The 20,223-nt window shown below is 42.3% G+C and overlaps 1 protein-coding gene across 1 annotated transcript in view; it reads left to right on the forward strand.

Moving 5' to 3' along the window:
* Nucleotides 1-1,008: 1,008 nt before the first annotated feature.
* MRAS (muscle RAS oncogene homolog) overlaps nucleotides 1,009-20,223 on the forward strand; it is a 90,826-nt gene continuing 71,611 nt past the window's right edge. Inside the window, exon 1 of the mRNA XM_054971409.1 lies at nucleotides 1,009-1,092. The gene's annotated coding sequence lies outside the window, so the exon portion shown is untranslated. The remainder of the gene's footprint in view (nucleotides 1,093-20,223) is intronic.

Raw genomic sequence — 20,223 nt, forward strand, 5'->3', positions numbered from 1 at the left:
AGCTTCCTGGGGATGCAATCTAAGCATATTTACTCAGAAGTAAGTCCTGTTTTATTCATTGACGCTTACGCCCAGGAAAGTGTTCTTAGGCCTGTAGCCTTACTCTAGTCTAAACCCATGGGTTTAAACTGGAGCAAATCTTCCTAAGATCTTTCTGTGGCTTTGGACTAAACCCACGACAGATAATATGTAAGCAGAAACACCAACACGCATTTGTATTGTGAACCTGGAATATGAGCGATCTGGTTTAAAAAACACGGCATCAGTCAGTGGTGTGGATTTTTTTAATCTGTGGCATTCGGTGTGTGGGCCATTCTTATATTCACTGATGTTTAAAACAGCAGCGCTCGTCGAACAGCTTAAACACGGACAATCTTGCACGATCTCCAGCCTTTACATCAGCATGAACAGAGGTCGCCCTTCGCCTCCTTCCCTCCCCTTTGTTCGACTATAGCCTTGCAGAAGCCCACGTGTAAACAGCCAGGAGCCCCGAAAGGCGAAACAAATCAACCGTCCCTGGCTTTGGAAGCGCCTTAAGGTTCCTCCGCCAAACCTTCCCAGTGTCGGAGTCCACCTTAAAAACCGATTCATTTGCAGCGGTTTGGCAGGAGCGGACCATTTTCCAGACGGAGGTCGTTGAGCTCGGCTAGGAAAGGCTCCAGGGAAGGCGGACGCCAGGGTCTTTTGGTGCCGTCTGGCGTCCTAGACACAGTGACCGAAGAGCTGGTATCTCGGTCAGTTGGTTTGCAAAAATAAATAAACCGGCAATGCAAATCTGTCTGTCCGTTCCCTCCCCCGAATCTGGGTCGATTCTATTTATAGCTGCCGCGGCTGCCGCTATAAAGAAGGGTTGGTGGAATTTACTCTGCAGAGCAAATGCTGCTGCAGCTTTAAGAGGCAAAGCCAGGCGGATTGGACAGAAGCTGGGGGTAGAGGAGGAGTGACGATCGTTGGGGGCGTCGCTGACCATCCTTTTTCTCACCGCTTCGCCGGAGGGATGGAGATAGTTTAAGAGGGAAAGCCGCGGCAACTGGAGGCGGACAGGGGGCTTGTCCCGGGACGGACAAGGCTTGGCCATTCCGGGCGTCGGGGGTGAGTGACTTTTGTACTGAATGGAGCACAGTGTGTCTTGGGCGGCGATGGCTTTGAATGGAGCCCTCCGTTATATTTGAACCCTGCGGTTGTAAACCACTGTTGTTTAGACTGTCGAAAGGGGAGCTTTTAAGAAAGGAGGGGGGCTTCTTTATTCCTTAACAGAATTAAAATAAGTCCTCGCCCTTCAAGACCTGGTGAAGGGCTGGGGGGAAGAACGTGACGGCGAAGAACTTTCCTAATGAAGTTGGCATGGCTCTTGCGAAGCCCGTTGCATCATGTAAACTCTGCTCTGCTTTCCTTGAAATGACAAGAGACAGATGCCCCACTCGGTTGGGAAATACGTGTTTTCTAACTAGTAAGCAGTACAGCTGCCTGCATAAATAAAACAAAACCATGCCTCCTCCCAGAGAGAACTTTACAGTGGTATACAGGAAACTTTACTATTGTTAACATTTTTGCTTAAATGCACGGACTCACCCCATGTAACCAAATCTCGACCATGTTTTTGTAGAAGCAGCAAGTCCCACTGTGTTAAATGTAGCTTCTTCCCAAAGTAAGCAGGTATCTACAGTTGCCTGTAGTACAAATGCACATTTATTACTGTACATGTGAACACCAACTAAGGAAGACATCTTGCAGGTTCCTTATCTTGACAATCTGTACATGTCACTCTTTTTTTTTAAAAAAAAAAGTCAGGGTCCCAAAGATGCAGACCTTAAGCTGTTGCTCAAACTGGGTATAACCAAAAGCTTTTTAAAAAAGACTTCATGGAATGAGTTATTTGTGGTATTGAAGCATGCTTTCATACAATGTGCAACATGCATAGAGCCCTGGGTCTGGAAACCAAAGTAGTCAGGTGAGACAGGGCAACAGAGAGTAAAGGGCATTCCTAAGCAGGTCTACTCAGAAGTATAACCCATTGAGTATAAAAGGGTGTACTCCTAGGAGAGTGTGCATAGGGTGGCAGCCTGAATTGAAGTGAAAGGAGAAGGTGAATTATTCCATCGTTGCCCTGTTTCTTGTATGAATTTTCTGAAGCAACTGGGACTGTTCCCTATTAGGAGTCTTAGCTAAATCACCCATTCATAATGCGAAAGAGAGCGTGCAAGTTAGTTCTTCGGCACATGGGTTGGGGTTGATTTGCTGCAGAGCCGAACGGCAACATTTTAGTGACTTCCCATGTTATAATTTTCCATTACAAGGGAACAGATAGTGTATACGCTTTCTTCATCGCATGTGTTTGTGTCTCATGTGATGCATGTACAGTGCATGTAAGTGTTATCTAGAAGTGGTCATCATCACTTATGCCACTTTCAGCCAATTGGTGGTAGCACAGAAAGCATGGGTTGAGCTAGAAGTTCAGCATATGGTGAAGAAATCCTGTTTCACCACATGCCGTAGATTTTTCATGGATTCAAGTCGTTCTCAGCAGACCCATCCAGCATGCAAATTGTTTCTGAAGCGGGTTTTCTCATTACTTTAGAAAGCTTGTAGAAAACCTTTCTTGCACATTTTATGTCTTGTATGAATGTTCCTGATACGTCATAGAACACAGAAGAGAAATTGAATGGGCTGCATTGGCTACATATATGCCATACTGTAGAAGTGGGAGAAGGGCCAGTCAGATGAAAGGACTAGGGGGTGGGGAAGGCTATAGGCCCATTTAGATTGCGGGATGACCATCCCTTAGACTAATCTACCTCACAAGGCTTTTGTGAAGAACACTGGGATTACCCCTGGAGTTATGCAGAGGAACCAGTGGGATAAAAGTAAAATACCGCTCCTGTAGCCTGTTCTGTAATTTTAAATGCATTGCCATTTTCCAGTTCAAAGTACTTGCTCAGTATAGCAAAAGCATGATTGCTATTTCCATCACTGCAAATAATGTGGCTGGCCTGAGATCACTTACTTATGAACAGTCCTCTTGTCCTCAGCAGGACTTCTGGTGAGTAAGTGTTTTCTGGTAGTTCAGTGTCTCGTTACAAAGAAGGAATTGACAACCAGGATTACAATGATAGGGTTTTTATTTCCCAGCTTGTGTTTTAAATACCTATTACAAACTGATAATGGGCACATATTCCATTGAAATAATTGGGACTTGCATGTGGCCAGTGACTATTCTAGCTTGTAAATACTTGACTGTGAGAATCTGAGTGGCACGTTTTTATTCCACTCTATCTCCAAGGAGCTCTGGGCATTTTGTGTGGTTCTGCTTTTCTCAAGTTATTCTCACAACAATCATGTGAGACTGGTTAGGCTGACAGAGTGTCTACCCTGATGGCACCCAGCAAACCAGGGTGCAGATCTTGGCACAGCACAAGCTTATTTTTTTATTTTACTTCTTTTTTACCCTACATTTTCCCCCAATGGGCTTACGTTATTCACCTCTCCTCCATTTTTCCTCATAACAACCCCTGTGAGATATGTGGAATGAGAGTGTGTAACTGTTCCAAAGTCACACAGCAAGCTTCCATGGCAGAGCAGGGAATTGGGTCATCCAGAACTTAGTCTGTCACTCTAGCCACTACACAATGCTGTCTTTCTGAGATAAGATTTACAGAAAGTTAGGCTGCATTCCTAAAGGCACTTTCCTGGGAGTAAGCCCCATTGAATAATAAGGGCCTTACTTTTGAGTAAGACTATTTAGGATTGCTCCTTGTATTGGACTAGGTAGACCAGACAAACACAAAGAGGCATATCAGGGTATGCAACCCTCTTTAGCAACATACTGGACTTTCAGTGGAGACCCCTCCCCCCAATTTATAAAGTGTAAGGGATTGTGGAAATGCATGTCCCTTGGTCATAAACTGAATATAACAGACAGCAAATTTCCCCAGACAGAAAAAGCTTATTCTGTAAGAGTTCAGGCTAAATGATAACATGAAGTCTGTCCACAAAGGGAGCAATTATAATCAGAGTCTATTACAATGGCTACTCAACAGCCATAGATAGAGGGTTGATATGTGGAGACTTGGGTTCAAATACCAGTTTAGCTGCAAAGCTCCCTGGTTGACCTTGGACCAGTCAGTATCTCTAAGTGCAACCTCTCACATAGCTGTTTGTGATGATAAAACAGGATAACCTCTGCATGCTTCCAGAGCCCCCTGAAGGGCAAATAAAATCAGAGCCCCTGTATGAGCCTCGTTCTTTATTGTCTGTTGAGGGGGACCTTGCTCTGTTTTTTTTTAATTTCCCCCCAAACCCTAAATATTATAATTTTAAAGAAATATTAATACAGGTATCTTAGAAACAGCAAGCATAAATGATTTAATAATTCTCCTCAGATGAAGCCATTAAATTGTTACCCATATCAAATTAGGGAAAAAAGCTTGTTGCAGATGACATAATGGAAGACCAGATTTCACTGGAACTTTAAACATTTACATTAGGTTTTCAGTAATTTAATTAGAATGATTAGGTCCCACACTTTATAAAGCCATTCTTATTCTAATAGATTTTTCTATCCTTTCTGATGTCTGGTATATTTCTAATGTAATCCTTGCTGCAGCGATCAAATACAATATTTGATATTGAAATATATATTTTACTAGAATGAAGCAAATAGATTTTAGGGTTCACAGATGACTGAATCTTCAGTATGGTTGCTATTGTACTTTTGACCAGTTTCCAAAAGGAGATGGCTTTGTTACAAAACTGTGAAACATGTAAATTCATAGTGCGATCCTTATGATCTTTGGAGCTTTTTGCGCTCCGCTAGTATGAGCCGGGCCACTTCTTCTGGACCCTTTGAGAGCAGCTTCATTAGCTTGGTAATGCTACTGATTTCCAGTACCTGTCTACAAAAATTTGACAGGTTTCTATGGTGCCAGCGCTACTGAGTCACCAAGCTATGGGTTCTTTTTTTCTCTTTTTTTTAATAAAGACATGACATATATAACCACATCCATAGACCCCACTGCCAGAACTACTAGTCAGTATCCTATGTGCTCAGAGGGGAGGCATTGTACAGAAAAGACCACACTCCAAGGTGCAGAGAGCATGGTAATTGAACTTCAGACACGGCCATATCTCCCTGATGTCAGGCCACAGCTGCACATACACACATAGCACAACAAGGGAGAGAACAGATGTACAGCTAAGATTTTGACTGGGGAGGGGGGGAATGTCCTGTCCCTTTGAGAGAATTAATGGGATGCTATTTACTAGGTGGCCCTGACCTGGATAGCCCAAGTAAGCCTGATCTCATGGGCTCTCAGAAGCTAAGCAGGGTTGGCCTTGATTAGTAATTGGATGGGAGACCTCCAACAAAGACCAGGGTTGAAGAGGCAGGCAATGGCAAACCATCTCTGTTAGTCTTTTGCCATGAAAACCCCACCAGGGGTCGTCATAAGTCAACTCTGACTTGAGGGCACTCTCCACCACCATTTACTATGTGATGTTGTTTACCTCTCTGCAGCCATTGGTCATATTGTAGGCTCAGCAGATGGTTAGCACTATATTGTGAATGGAGACCATTCTAGCTGGTTCCTGTTTGATGGCTGCAAGGAGTCTAAAGAGGAATGGCCCTCAGTAGCAACAAGTGGGCTTCAAGGGTTTGTGCATGGTGCTCTTTCAGGTTCCTCGGCTCCTTCTGATGTATCTGTTGGAAAACATACTGTGCCACTACTGAGCAAATACTTACCCATCCCATTGAAATCGCATCTGGACTGTCTGCTGTGGCAGCTCCGTTGTGCTGTGGCCCTGCAAGGCAATACGCATGTGTTTGGTCTGCAGTAGCACATATCAGAGTGAAGTGGCTGGGAATCACCCTGGACTCCAGTTGTGCTCCCTGTGCCTACCTTCCCCCTTACAGAAAAGAGGATTGTGCCAGCATGGTATAGCAGAGCTAGCATATTTGAAACAAATACACACATCCATTTCTGCGCTGTTTATACTGCCTTCTGGCAGCCATTGAGAGACACAGGGCTGTTGAGGTAGCACACATAATGAGTGCATGCAAAAGGTGTGGGGAAACACTTGCAGCCGCTCTTCCTTGTTGGTTACCTGTATGAGGTGCACTGTTCTTGCACCCCCAGTTGGGGAGTGGAGGCTCCCCCTTGGAGTCTGTGTCCTGAGCTGGAGAACCTATAATGGATATGAACAGTATTAGCAATATGCTACAATCATTTTGTTTCTCTCCTTGCCTGTTTATGCAGAGAGCCCTTCTGTGGGCACTTTATATAGTGTTTGCTAAGGCTGGTGACTGGCTGCAGATGTCGTTGGTATCCTAACCTAAGCTGAGGTTTGGGGGGAGGGTGGGAAGATGAGAGGCGGAACTTGATTCTTCTCTTTTGGTGTGTTCAGTGGGAAAGTTTAAAACTGTGCCAGCAAGAGTTTTTTTGTGGGTTTAACATTACAGCAGTAGGGAAGGTGGGGGCGTGAACAGGGTTGGAGAAGCTTAGGATGCTGGATAAGCCCACTGTTCCCCGGATGCAACCCCATTCTTTATCAGCACCAGAGTTAGACCAGTGCAGTACCAACACAGCACTGCTGCAGTTTGGCACTGACATATCTCCAGATACATATCTTCAGGATACACTGGCATGTGTTCAAGATACCTCAGAATGCCTTGGTAGACATTCAGAGTCAAGGCTTAGGATAAGGCCTTTATTAGTGCCCAGGGCCTTCTTGGTGGTGTCAGCATTGTTATAGAATCATTTCCTGGCATGGCTTACCAGCCACTTCATTCCTGGTGGGAATGGGAATCTTAAACTTTTTTGTTTTCTGAAATAGTAAAGAGTCCAGTAGCACCTTTAAGACTAACCAACTTTATTGTAGCATAAGTTTTCAAGAACCACAGCTCTCTTCATCAGATGCTGCATCTGACGAAGAGAGCCATGGTTCTTGAAAGCTTATGCTACAATAAAGTTGGTTAGTCTTAAAGGTGCTACTGGACTTTTTACTGTTTTGCAACTACAGATGAACACAGCTAACTCCTCTGGATCTTTGTTTTCTGGGGCATTTTAATATCCTCTGGATCTTTGTTTTCTGAGGCATTTTAATATGCGTTCTGATTTTTGTGTTTGTTTTGCTTCAGATGGCTTCTGTTCTCTGTTGTTTTAATTATACATTGTCTTGGCTGCTTTATAAAGTAAAATGACACTTAGAATGTTTAAATCATTAAAATGTTACTTGTCTACCAACCAGTTGGACAAAATTTTCATATTGAATTATTAATCATAATTTTCATATTGGTCTAGACTCTTCGCTCCATACTTTATTTACCAGTTTGCAACTACATGAAGAATTTTAATTTAATAATAAACAATCATTTTGAGCATCCAGGGGGAAAAAACTCCTCTGTGTTCTAAAAATATTGTGCAGAACAAGATGTAAGGCCCTGACCCTGAAACTTAATCTTCCTATAACACTCCCTGGAAATCAATAGGCATTTTAATGGGTGCATTTGTGCAAAAGGGGGATCTTAGATGCAATTAAGTCATATTAGCAAGTGGGAAATTAAACCATTGCAGGGTTTTCTCTTTCGTTAGCTTCTAGTGGCCGCAGTCTTAAGTCACAAGCTAATCCAAATTACCTTGATGGTATTTTTCCATGAGTAAATGCTTCTAGATGGGATGTGGACAAGTATGATATAGCCCAAACTTGTCAGACCTTGGAAGAGAACATGGGTTGGTACTTGGAAGGGGGACCACCAAGGAAGAGACTGCAGAGGAAGGCCATGGCAAACCATCTCTGCTTTTCACTTGCCTTGAAAGCCCTTGCTGGGGTCATCATAAGTCTGTTGCAAACTGATGGCACATACATACATAAATGTTTCTGGATACCACACTCAGTATAGGTTAAGCTGTGCCTTGCAAAATTCCAGTTTCCTTCTTGTGGCTAATGTATTGGATAACCTCTGTGCAAAAGGTAAGTAGCAGTTTCCAAGGATCTACACATAGAAATAGTTATTCCAGTCCAAACACACTGAAATCAATAAATCTGAGCAACTCTGCATAGGATTGCACTACATGATTGCATTTGCATGTTGATGAATACTGCATTGTCTTGCCTACAGAGGAAAATCCAGGAGGTGAATGACTGTGATAGCAATGATGGGTAAATCCATGCAAAATGTTCCTTTTCATGGATTCATGCAGAATAAACCCTACACTGAAATTATCTTCCAGAATACTGGAACAATGTACCACATGTTTAAAAATTTATCTCTCAAATATGTGGACGTATATGAAACACCATTGCATATTCTAAATATCAATTTTTAAAAGATATTACTCATTTATCTTTTAAGCTCTTTTTAGTCTGGAAAAGCATGCGAAGTTGTCAAATACCATTTTATCATATGTAGACAAATGGCTTTAATCTTTGTCATAGCACGATTGATATTGGTAGTCCTGTAACACATGGGTATAATAATGCAGGGAAGAATAGAAGGAACTTTGATTCTCTATATTTATGACCCCTCCCAATTCCCTTATTAATCTTCCATTAGTCAGAGCAAGACGGGAGCAGTATCTCAGTAGACTTACACCCCTGTCCTATGCAGATTTATTTGGAATTCAACAAGGCATATTCCCAGAAAGTACTCATAAGATTGCAGCCAAAAGCTTACAAGGCAGTGGCATCAATGGCTAGTGGTGTATGTTGATAGATTTCTAGCAGTCCCTTCTCCAGTCCCTCTGGAAGAAAGGCAGACATTAGATTAGGCTAATGGTAATGAAGCAGGGCTTATAAAAGCTGCTACAGATGCCAGATACAGGGATGCAAAAATGATCAGAGCCTTTATTTATAACCCCATGAATTCCTGCACCTAGATACATCAGCTGTCCCTAATGAGGTGTCCCTGATGTCCACTGATGTGTTTCTTGGTGCCTGCTTGCTTAATGCTCTTACCTCCTTACACCTTTCACATTCCTTTCTTGGTCCTTTTCAGGTTTCCTTTTTTCTTTCTCCTCCTTCACCCTATTATCACTCCCACCTTTTCTGTTTCTTCCTTTCTCTTTCTCAGTTGAGTTTTTCTGCCATTCACCACTTCTCTAGCTGGCTTCATGATGTGCTGAAAATCATGGGAATTTGGACAGATTGTGATGTGATAGTATGATGGGATTGGGGGGCTGGGTGGGGAGAGTACCTCCAGACGCCTCTGGAGCCTGGGCAGTAGTCATGCAGCTTAAAAGATAAGGGGCAACTGAACTTGTACTTTGGCCCCATTGGTCCTCACTAGGGGTGTGTAATTTGCTAGAACCTACTTTGTAACATGACAGCTCCACCCCCAGTAAAAAGAAAAGAAGAGGGCCCCTCACTATGAAAACTGAAAGTAAATATGAAAAGAACTGGAAAATGTAAGAAAAGAAGTGACAGATATAGGATTTTTGCTCCCTAGGGAAATCACCTTACCTTTCTAGCACCTGTCACATCTAAAACACCATCAAAAATATGCCATATGTAAAACATCTTCACAAACATACCAGATGTAATCTGTTGTATATATGGGTACCCTAGACAGACTTGAACTCAGTTCCCCTGTCTAATTCTGTGAAGACTCACAGATAATAACTGTGGCCACACACTGTCATTTATTTCAATTGGATAAATATCAGTAAGCTTGGGCAATAATACTATCATCTGAAAATTTTCTTGGCTGTCTACAAAACCTGAAACTTTTCATTCTTACCCCCCCCCCAAAAAAAAAACATTTCATTTAACTGAAACTTTATTTTTAAAGGAGATATGGTAGAGTGCTGTGGGGGTTCCATGGTGGACATTTTGTGGTTAAAATTCAGAAGTACCCACTGTGACAGACAGGACTGGTCCCAGCTCCACCTCTCCTGAGAACCGACCAATGAGAGAGAGTGGAATCCTGGGCCAGTGGGAGCTGGAGTCCATTGGAGAGTGTGGGAGGAAGGGGAGAAGGCATTTTGAATGCTGCTAAGAGAGGCAGCAGAAAGACAGTTGGCTTGTACAAACCTGTTCTGTTACATTGAAACATTCTGTGTTTAACTCCTGTATATTCATGAGTTTTAAAATCATTCACTCCAGTGTTCTGTCTTGTAAATAAAGTTTGGTTTTGTTTTGTTTATCTCTGGCTGGCTTTAAATTGTTGGCTGAGGGAAAATATTACATGCACACAAACCTCAAACACTCTGGCGGGCCAATATATCTAAAGTAAATGGGGGCAGCGTATATAAGGGAAAGTAAACTCTCTAAGTTCAGTCAATCAGTCTATGGCCAGGAGAAGATGTATAAATATGATTCTTAAAAGATAAAAGAACCGTACAAAAGGAGATACGGTTCTTAAAATTTAAAAACCTTACCAGGGTACACTAGTTAAAATTTTTGATTAGTGCAGCCGGAATCAGGGATTAAGTTTCTAGATTGTTAAAATTCTTATTTGGTGCATAAAACTTCCTGGCAGATTTTACAGACAGCTGTGAGGAATCTCACGCTAAGTGCTGTGACCTGTGGGTTAACACCCATAAGAAGCATCTTGGTAATCTATAGGTCAGAGCAGCCAGGATACCTTCTAAATAATGGGGAAATGGTCTTTAGGTGAGTTTTTGATAGAGTGGACAACAGAATAAAGTATGTTCTAAATGTTTGACTTTTCCATTGCCACAGGGGCAGACTCTTGCCAACATAGGGATCTTTCTGTATTGCCTCTCCACCACTGTAGACTCTAAGTTTCCTTTCCCCAATGGCTCTGGGTAGTAGCTGGGTGAGGGGAAGTAATTAGAGGGAATGGGCTGCCTGCCTGGTAGAGTCTCTGGGAGAGGAGGACAGGGACCCTGTGTGGATTTGCGTCAGGGCTCTCTGCCTGCTAAATTGGAGACTAGAGAGGTGTGTGGTGAGTGACTGCCCTTTACTGCTTGGGAAGCCCCCAAACCTATGAAGGGAAGGCAGAGTGTGTAAAAGGTGGCCTGTCATACCCACATACTCAACAAGTTTGGGAGGGGAACTTCCTTTACATGATACTGATTTTAGTATCTCTAACAAATCTGTTAAAGATTGCAGAATAAACAGCTCGAGGGAGTTCATGTCATTCTTATATCTGCAATTTGCCCAAAATGACTTTGACCCTTAAGATACTTTTTCAGGAAGGATATGAAAACCAATTTCTCTTTACTAGCAATCTTGCGGGCTGATTCCACTTACTCAAGATTTTACAGAGGAAATGAGCATTGCATAAATAAGACTTCTTTCCTTTTTTAAAAAATAATCATTTTTTTAATACGGTGGAATCTTGCAGGTGAAACATTATAGACTGGACACACAATCTGTTAATTAAACAGGAAAGGATTTCCCCTGTCTTATTGGTCCAGAAATGTTAACAGTGATAGGGTGGAGCTGCCAAAAAGACACAAGAGGGACATTTAAAATCAAACCTGATGGTTTCCGTCTGCCCGTGCAGCTGGATGCTTGCCCCTCCAAAGGCAGGCTTGTGCTTTTAATTGGCAGCAAGGCATTGTGATGTCAGTGGAGAGCATGGAGATGATGAATCATCATCATAACTGGCTTTCAGCCTTAGATTTCTTTGCAAAAGAGACAGCAGCAGGAAGGAGAGAAGAACAGTTGCACGCTCATTTGAAACTTCAGAGTAGTCTGTGTGGCAGAAGGTTAAACCTGGGAGGAAGGGAAAGTGGAGGGGTCTGATGAGAGTTTCTATTCAGGTCCTGTCTTTGGGGAGTTTGTTTTTGTAAAGGAGCTGGAGGAAAACCTCCCTCCTGTCATTTTTTTCAAGTCCTACAGAAATGTTTGTTTTGTATTTAATTTCATTTTCAAACTGTAAATCTAGATAGGATGCATATAGGGGCCCCTTCGTATGTTACCATGATAACTATGAGCAGCTGTTCCCTGTGGCAACTTCACACAAAGTGAAGGTAATATTTGGAAATCCAGAGCCATATAGACAGGGCCCCACCCTCACAGATTCAGCTTCCAAGCATGACCACTCGGTTATGGATGGCAGCCATAGGGAAGCAGACCAGCAGTGTTGTGATAATGTATGAAAGGCCCTGCAAAGTTGCTTTGTACTAAATCAGACCCATAGTTTACCCAGCCTATTAATTCTCATACAGTTGGGGGGAAACTTAAAATGCTACCTAATCTAACATTCTTATGATGCAAGGCTGGCTTCTGCATATGCCTGATAAATACCCATACACATCCCATAGTATGCTTCGACTCTGCATGTGTTTACAAGGTGTATTGAGATTACTGGTATTTAGAATGTGCTGCTTATATTTTATGTGTTCATCTTGCATTTTTCATGTACTATAGTTGAATAGTTAGAAACCAAGCCACTACCTTAAGCTGCATTTGCACTGACAGCTTCAGTTGATCCAGTAGAAATACGGTCACAATACAGACTGTAGCATGGGACATATCAACACGTCTTCTGACAAAGCACGTACATCATCGCAATCATGTCTGCTTGCAGTGTTAGCAGATCTGATGTGCAATTGGCTTGGAATACGGTGTGCATTGTGAAAGTTGGTTGCACTCATTAAAAATCTGTTTTTGTGGACCCTAGGCAACTTGATCAAGGAAGGAGTTTGTCTTAAGTTGGGTGGAGATGCCTGGAGATGCCATCTTGACCCAGGCTGAGCATCCTTGAGCAGGTCTCTGGAGCAGCAGCATATCAATTTTCTTTGTTTTTAAACAAGATGTGACCAATAGAATAGATTCTAACTTTCAGTCGAGGCTGGAAAAGTCAGAGACATCCAGGTTGCACTGCTAGCTTTTGATAGGTCCATGAATGGCCCCAAGAGATGGGTACCACCAAGGTCCAACAACCATTGACATCATCCCTTATGTTTGCATAGATAAAACCTTTAAGTGCTTTCATGATTTAACATGATTTAAAAGAACAGCAATGCATTAATTAAAGCAATAGTCCACAAAACTGTCGGATGCATGTGTAAATTCACTCCCAGTAACTGGGATAGTGTTAAAAGTGGCCAGAGAAGGGTGGCACAACCTCTGCACATAACAAAATGCAAAAAAGCACACAGCATTTCACCTCAAATTTGTGGAATTCATTGCATTTGTGTTTCCCTTTGAAGATTTGTTTGACCTCTGGAAATAAGGGGGGTAGGGAGTATTGTGAGTATTTTCATAGGCTGTCCTGCAATAACAAAGGTAGGGGTGTGTGTGTGTGTGTGTGTGTGTGCGTGTGTGTGTGTGTGCGCGCGCGCGCGTGCGCCAGGAAAGAAAATCTGATAAGGAATTCACTTTCAAGGCTGCAAGAGGATATTATGCATATGGTTGAGAGAATGAGAAATAACTGGTAAGGCTAAGGAAACACCCCTGAGAAGTGTTGCTTTAAAGATCAAAAAGGCTAGACTTGGCATCTGAGAAGCTAATGAACATGAGGGATTTGGTAGGATCGAGTTCCAATTTGAAGCAGAACTGGTGTGGAGGCAATAGATGTGGGAAAGAAAGTTGGGGCGATGGTCTTTCTTGCAGCAGTTCAGACTTCACAAGGGAAACTGAAAAAGATGTTGGCAGATTGCTCAAAACATGTTTTGGTCCTTATATCCTTTCTTCTGAAGGATCTGATAACATCTTGCATGAAAGCCTAGGACTATTGCTTCCACCTTTCAGACCTTAGCAATGCAATCCTAAGCAGAGTTACACTTTCTAAGCCCATTGACTCCAATGACCTATGAGTGCTTAAGATTGCACTTCATGAACTGAAAGGGAACAGTGAACAGCTGTGGAAGGCTACTTGAGACCATTCTACACTATCCATTTTGTGACAGCATGCCAGTTGAGTAGATCCCCGAAGATGGTCACATGGCAAAGCAGCTGTTTGGTTGCATTTCTTACAGTGGTCAGGTAAATACAAGCCTGAAACCCTGTTGGGAGGGCGGCAACTTGGAAGGGCCCAAGTTTCAGGGGGAAAGTGGTTGGTGGGGGGGAAGTTTGCAGCTTTGAGGTGCTTTCCTCCTTCCAAACTGTAAAGGAGAAGCAACTGCCAGACTACAGCTTTACAAGCAACTGTTGCATAACATGTAGCTGAATCTTTAGTGGGTTCCATGTGTTCATGATTAACATTCTCTCTTCAGCTAGAGATACTAAGTCACCCCTCTGTTCATATTGCAATTTGATCACAAACAGCCCAGAGCCCTTGAAATTTGAAAAATAATTCTCAATTTTTTAATGTGCAAAATTGGATTGCAGTTGCTTTGCACATGTGCATTCCCTCACTGCTGTTCCCCTCTCTTGTACATCATCTTTGCGTTAAACATATCAATAAAGGAGGCATTTCACACAGTCCTGCTACGTGGGGGCAGGTGGAAATGGTACGACACTGAAGCTGCAGAGTTTATAATGGTGAGAGAAAAGGAATCTGAACAAAGGGTAGATAGAGAATAAGACCAGAAAAACAACAACAAAAGAATTAAAACAGAATGGGCTTTGAAGGAGTTGAAGAGACAAAGAAAAAGTAGAAAGGGAAAGGGATGTGTGCTATTGGAAGGAAGGAAGTGAAATGCTTGGAACTGCAAGCCAGGGAGCCAAAGAAAGAAGAGGTTTACTGTCTAGAGTTTAGACCCCAACCTGTGAATTCATCCGGTCATGATTTTGACTGTCACTCCAGCATTGCAGCCTGACAACCCTAAAACGAGCATCCGAAGACAGTGGGGAAAGATGTTTGCATGTTGACTTGAACAAACCAGCCAGCATTTTAGTCGCAAATTTCTAGTAGCGCTAAAGTCTTTTGCAAACAACACTGTTGGCAAACTTCTCATGACTTCATGGAGCAGTCCTCAGACTGCATTGTTCTCTAAAGAATAGAATGTATGTTATATAATGATGAATACATGCTAAAATGGATGCATACATATGTTTTATATAAAGCAGTCTGAACTTTATGAGTGTTATTTCTTGGTTGACCCCCAAATACATCTATATAACATAGCAATGATAAATGCAAGATGGGCCTTGCTTGCATATGGGAGACTGGTAAATAAGGCATCGGGTTTTTTATCTAGTGTAACCCTTTCCTGTACATACCAACAATGTGTAGGCCTACAATATGTGATTTGAAAGCAGAATCACAGTTTGTAGAAGGGCTGCTAGTCCCGTGGTCTGGGCAGGGGATCCCTTGCTCCCAGCCTCTGCCCCCCCCCCCACTGCCACTCACCTGGCTGGCAGGAGGAAAAGGCCTCAGGGAATGGATCAAGGAGGCAAGAAGCCTCCTGGACCAACACACAGTAGGTGCACTTCTCATGGGCTCAATGACCTTGCTTCCAGGAGTGACATCATTGCGCCCAGTGTCAGGCATGCTCCCGCCCTTCACAGGAGTCAGAATTAGTCAAAAATGGCCTGTGAAGGGTGGGAGCATGCCCACTGTTGGCTGCGATGACATCACTCCCAGAAGTGACATCAACATGCCGCACTGGGCACACCACTTTGTGCACACCAGTGTAAACCTCAAAAGGTGACTTACAGGAACCCCTTCTCTCTCCTGCCTGGAGGGTAAGGGGATCTGACAGCCTTGGTTTGTAGTATGTACGTACATTCATCCTGCTCTCATCACTGGTATCTGCAAAACCTGTACCACTAGGACAAAAGTGGGACAAACGAAATGGGTGTCCACTCTTGGGAAGTAAATCTCTCATGAACCATTTTCCAACTTACTTACAAACCATTGTCCATCTCTAGCCTGTTCATTTGCTTCTCCATTAACAGGTAATATGTATTAATGACCTTACAAATTAAGTAGCACAGGATAGCTCCTATATTTTTGTAATTAAAGATCCATACCAGATTACCAAAAATAGCATGAGTAGAAGCAAACAGAATTGCTTGACTGATATGTGAATGTTAGAAGAGTAATTGAAAGGAATAGTTAGCTCAGCTGGCTTGTATGACTTGCATTAGATGAAGACCAATTCACAGTTTATATCATTAAGTGCTCTTTATTTCTTGTATGAACTACTGAGAATAAAATTCTGTATGTGGTTATGCCTGAATGCCAGATTAAATTTAAGTGGCAAATAATGCCCAGTAAGATTATTGGTAAGAGACAGACAGGAAGATGTAAAGTTAAGAAAATACATGTTATTAATGAGCCACTCTTTAATTTCTGGGTGGATAGCTGTCAATATGTGAAAAGACAAAAATAGGAGATTGAGTAAGAAAAATAATGAACCAACTTTGTATAAAACTAATTTTTCAAAGACAGAAAAGATGACTTAAAAGATAATCAATTTTGCTAGAATATAAAATATTCTCTTCCGGACCCAGGTCTACGATTTCTATGGATTTTATTATGAACCTTCTGCCCAATAGGGAAAAGACGGTGATCCTGGTGGTGGTGAATTTGTTCTCAAAACAAGCCCACTTTGTACCATGCTTTAAGCTGCTTACAGCGAAAAAGCTGGTTATCCTGTTTATGCAAAATATAGTGCGCCTGCACTCGTTCCCTGACAAGGTGATCTCAGATAGAGGAAGTCAATTCGTAGCCAAGTTCTGGGTACTTCTAAAAGTAACTGGGATTGAGCAAGGATTTAGCTCCTCCCACTGCCCGGAGATGAATGGACAATCAGAACGAATTAATCAGATCTTAGGACAGTTTTTGAGGTGCTACATTAACCATCAACAGGATGATTGGGTAAGCTACCTGCCGTATGCAGAGTATTGATAAAACAACAGTATTCACAGCTCGACTGGAACATCCCCTTTTCAGGGGTTTCAATCAGTTGCAATAGTCCCGAAGGCTCCCCCCCTCCCTTGTTTGAAATCCGAGATTGAAAACCGAGAGCAGGTGGTGAAACTGCTCCATTTCCAACATCAAGCGGGCCAATTGAGGCAAGGAATGGTGGAATACTGACGGAGAGAGGAACCCTGCCTGCAAGAGCCTGTTGCCCTGACAGAGAGGAAGAAGAGAATAAGGCAAGGATTGTGTCTGAGGCGTGGGACCACTGGCCACTTTGCAGCGAATTGCCCTGGGGCAATGAAATAAGAGTATGAAGTTTGTCACCCTATTAACTGGCTTTTTTGATAACATAGTAATGGGAACATGAACTAACAGCTTGAGTTAAATAAAAAGAGTAATAAACTTTAATTCATAACCAAGTAAGTGTATCAGTAAAGGCCACCATCACTGCCTGCCTCTTCACCATTAGTTTGTATTCATACAAGCCCATACCTTGAAATGTTTGTCATTGTAACTAATCTACTATGAAACAGATATAATTTTGTATTGTTATTGTTATAGTTGTGATGTGAAGCCAGTCAAGGAAAGTCTTATTTCCAGTTAAGAAAAAAATGACAGAAACAGTTGCCAAGGTGTTGATCTGGCTGGGATTTCAACTGTGCTCTCCTGAAGCAGGAGAAGTTCTGCTTCCAGGGCTTTCAGGATGTCTACACCTGATACTATGTCTACAGGTTTTTTTAAATCAACTTACTCATTTCCTACGACAGCTTTTTCCTCTTCATTTGTCTGACTGAAAATCTCCCCTTCCCTCTCCGAGTCCTGACCACTCTTAAGAAAATGCAAACTTTGTTTCTGGAGCAAATTTCTATATCTGAAACTCTGAGAGGTCTGTTTAAAATTCTTTCCTAATAGCTGAGGTGTAATCCAAGACAACCTTGTAATACATTTTTTCATCAAACTGTGGCAGCAAGGGGGGAGGGGGTTTGCTGCAAATTCTGCACAGATGGCATAATGTAGGAGTATTGAGGTTTCCAAATATGTTCATGTTCCACACTGCTAAAACGAATGAGAACACTGAAAATCTGGGGATGCATTTTTCTACTTAAAAAAATAAAACATGAAAAGGGGGGTGGTCTTTGCCTCCCTTCCCTCCTGCTCCAGTTAAAACAACAACCTTTATTGGAATAGCTGTATGTAATTTCTATATCTAATAGTAAACTTACTGTCCCATGTGCAGATGGAAGCAAGTAGATAGGGCCTCAAAACCCTGCCCAGTAAAGATTGAACATACCCCAGGGGGATCGAATTATGCATGCCAACCTCCAGCTGGGGCATGGAACTTTCCTGAAATTACGGCTGATCTCCACACTACAGAGTTCCTCTGGGGGACATGGCCCATTTGGAGGACTGACTCTGCAGTCTCATTCCCTCCCTTCCCGAACCTTTACATTCCCCACTACCTCCAAATTTCCAGGATTTCCCAAGCCAGCGCTGGCAACTCTGGATGGAATATTGATGACAGTTGAGTGGTGGCTGAAGGGAATTGAGCATTGGCCAGTGAGGTATAGTGTCTGACTAGGTTCAAATCCCCATTTGCCATGAAATTTACTAGGTAACCTTGAGCCATTCTCTCATATGTTTGAACCAGCTTTTGTTTTTATATTCTAAACAACTGCTTCAGTATATTAATCAGAAAGGTGTCGTGTATACCTGAAATGATTAAGGATAAGAATTAAATGGGGTGTCAGGATGTCATCCTGATGTCAGGGTGTCACCTGTCATACTCTGCAAGGTCCTGTGTACGGCTTGTACTCTGTTAATATGGACTGAAGCTGTTCTCTGACTGGAATGCAAGGGAGGGGGCTAGTTCTCTTGTTATCTATGTGTTCTCTCCTTAGCCTGGGAAGCAGTGGTTAGATGAACGCTCACGATCTTGAAATGCCTGACACATCATCTCTGCTTTTGCCTGCTCAGATTCCTCCTCTTGAACTTAGGTAACAGTTACTCGAAGGGGGTGGAGACTCTGGGAATTAGGCTGTGCTTAGAATCCTATATATATGTTACGTGCTTGTAGAGAAACACCATTTCTGGCAAGGATGCAGTAGGAGTATGATGCTAGTAGCTTATCAGTAATGTTCTTTAACTCATGCAGTTCCTGGACTCATGCAGTGAAGTCTTTTGAGAGTTACTTGGCAGATCCTTACATGGGGAAACCTTCCCTGGAATTCTCTCAAGATCAGATTAGATACCAAATCCCCTCTATTTCTTTATAATTAGGAGGTTTGGTATTGCAAAGCATGCTAGATCGTGCTCTTGAGTTTTATAACTCTGCCATTGATGCTTGCTGAGTGACCTTGGGCCAGTTGCACACTCTCAGCATATTCTACTTCACAGAGTTGTGAGGATAAAATGGAGGAGTACTAAAGTTGCCAGCCTCCAGGTGGTAGCGGGAGATCTCCTAGAATTATAACTGATCTCTAGGCAACAGAGATCAATTTCTCTGGAGAAAATGGCTGGTATGAAGGGTGAACTCTATGGAATTATACCCCACTGAGGCCCCTCCCTCCCAAACCCCACCCTCTCCAGTTTCCTCCCCAAAAATCTCCAGGAATTTCCCTACCTGGACCTGGCAACCCTAAGGAGTACAGAACAATGTAAACCACTTTAGGTCCCCATTGGGGAGAAAAGTAAGGTATAAATGAAGTAAATAAAAATAAAGCTTCCCTACTATTGAAAACTGAAATTGTGTTGACATATCTTAAGTAAGTTAAATGGGCTGTTAACATCACCACACTGGCATTCTTCAAGAATCTGAAATTTTGCTCTCAGCTTCCCTTCCCTAGCTTGCTGCATTTCCCTCTCATATGATTCTAGAACCTTGCTTTCAGTATAAACCACAGTCCAAAACATGCTCTCAGGAGAAGCTTAGCAATAAAGATGAGATTGTTGAGTTAAAGTGTAACATGAAATTTGGCCCTCAGTGGTCTAATTGTTCTATCTTGTCTCTTAGTGTTTGTTTTAAAATATAATATATTCAAGTTATTAAGAACAGGAGATGCGTAAATATTTTAACTCCTTGCTGTTCTAGTTTTCCATTTTCTTGAAGATCTTTATACAAATGGGCAGTCAAAGCTGAAATCCACCACGTTCTCTGAAGTGGTGCCATCTATTTGACCACCTCATGGTTCTTTCTTTGTCCTGCATATGTGAACCAAACCGAGTTTTTGTCTTTTAGTCGTGCTGCACTAACGATGCAAAGCAACTCTAGAGGGACCGTTCCATAAGTTTTCTTTTTATGGTTAGTGTACATTTTTCTTTTGCCTGATCTCTAGCCAGATTTATTAATTTACATCAGTCATGATAGAAATCAACATGGCTAGCTATTGCTAACAGACACTTTCTAAGATATCTTGAAGAATGACACAAATGGGCTTTAAAGCAATGTTTAACTGAGATGATGTTTACCATGAGAAAATATGAGGTAGGAGGGGCATGAAGGACAA

This window comes from Eublepharis macularius, chromosome 2 (genome assembly GCF_028583425.1).
Source record: "Eublepharis macularius isolate TG4126 chromosome 2, MPM_Emac_v1.0, whole genome shotgun sequence".
Classification (NCBI taxonomy): Eukaryota; Metazoa; Chordata; class Lepidosauria; order Squamata; family Eublepharidae; genus Eublepharis; species Eublepharis macularius.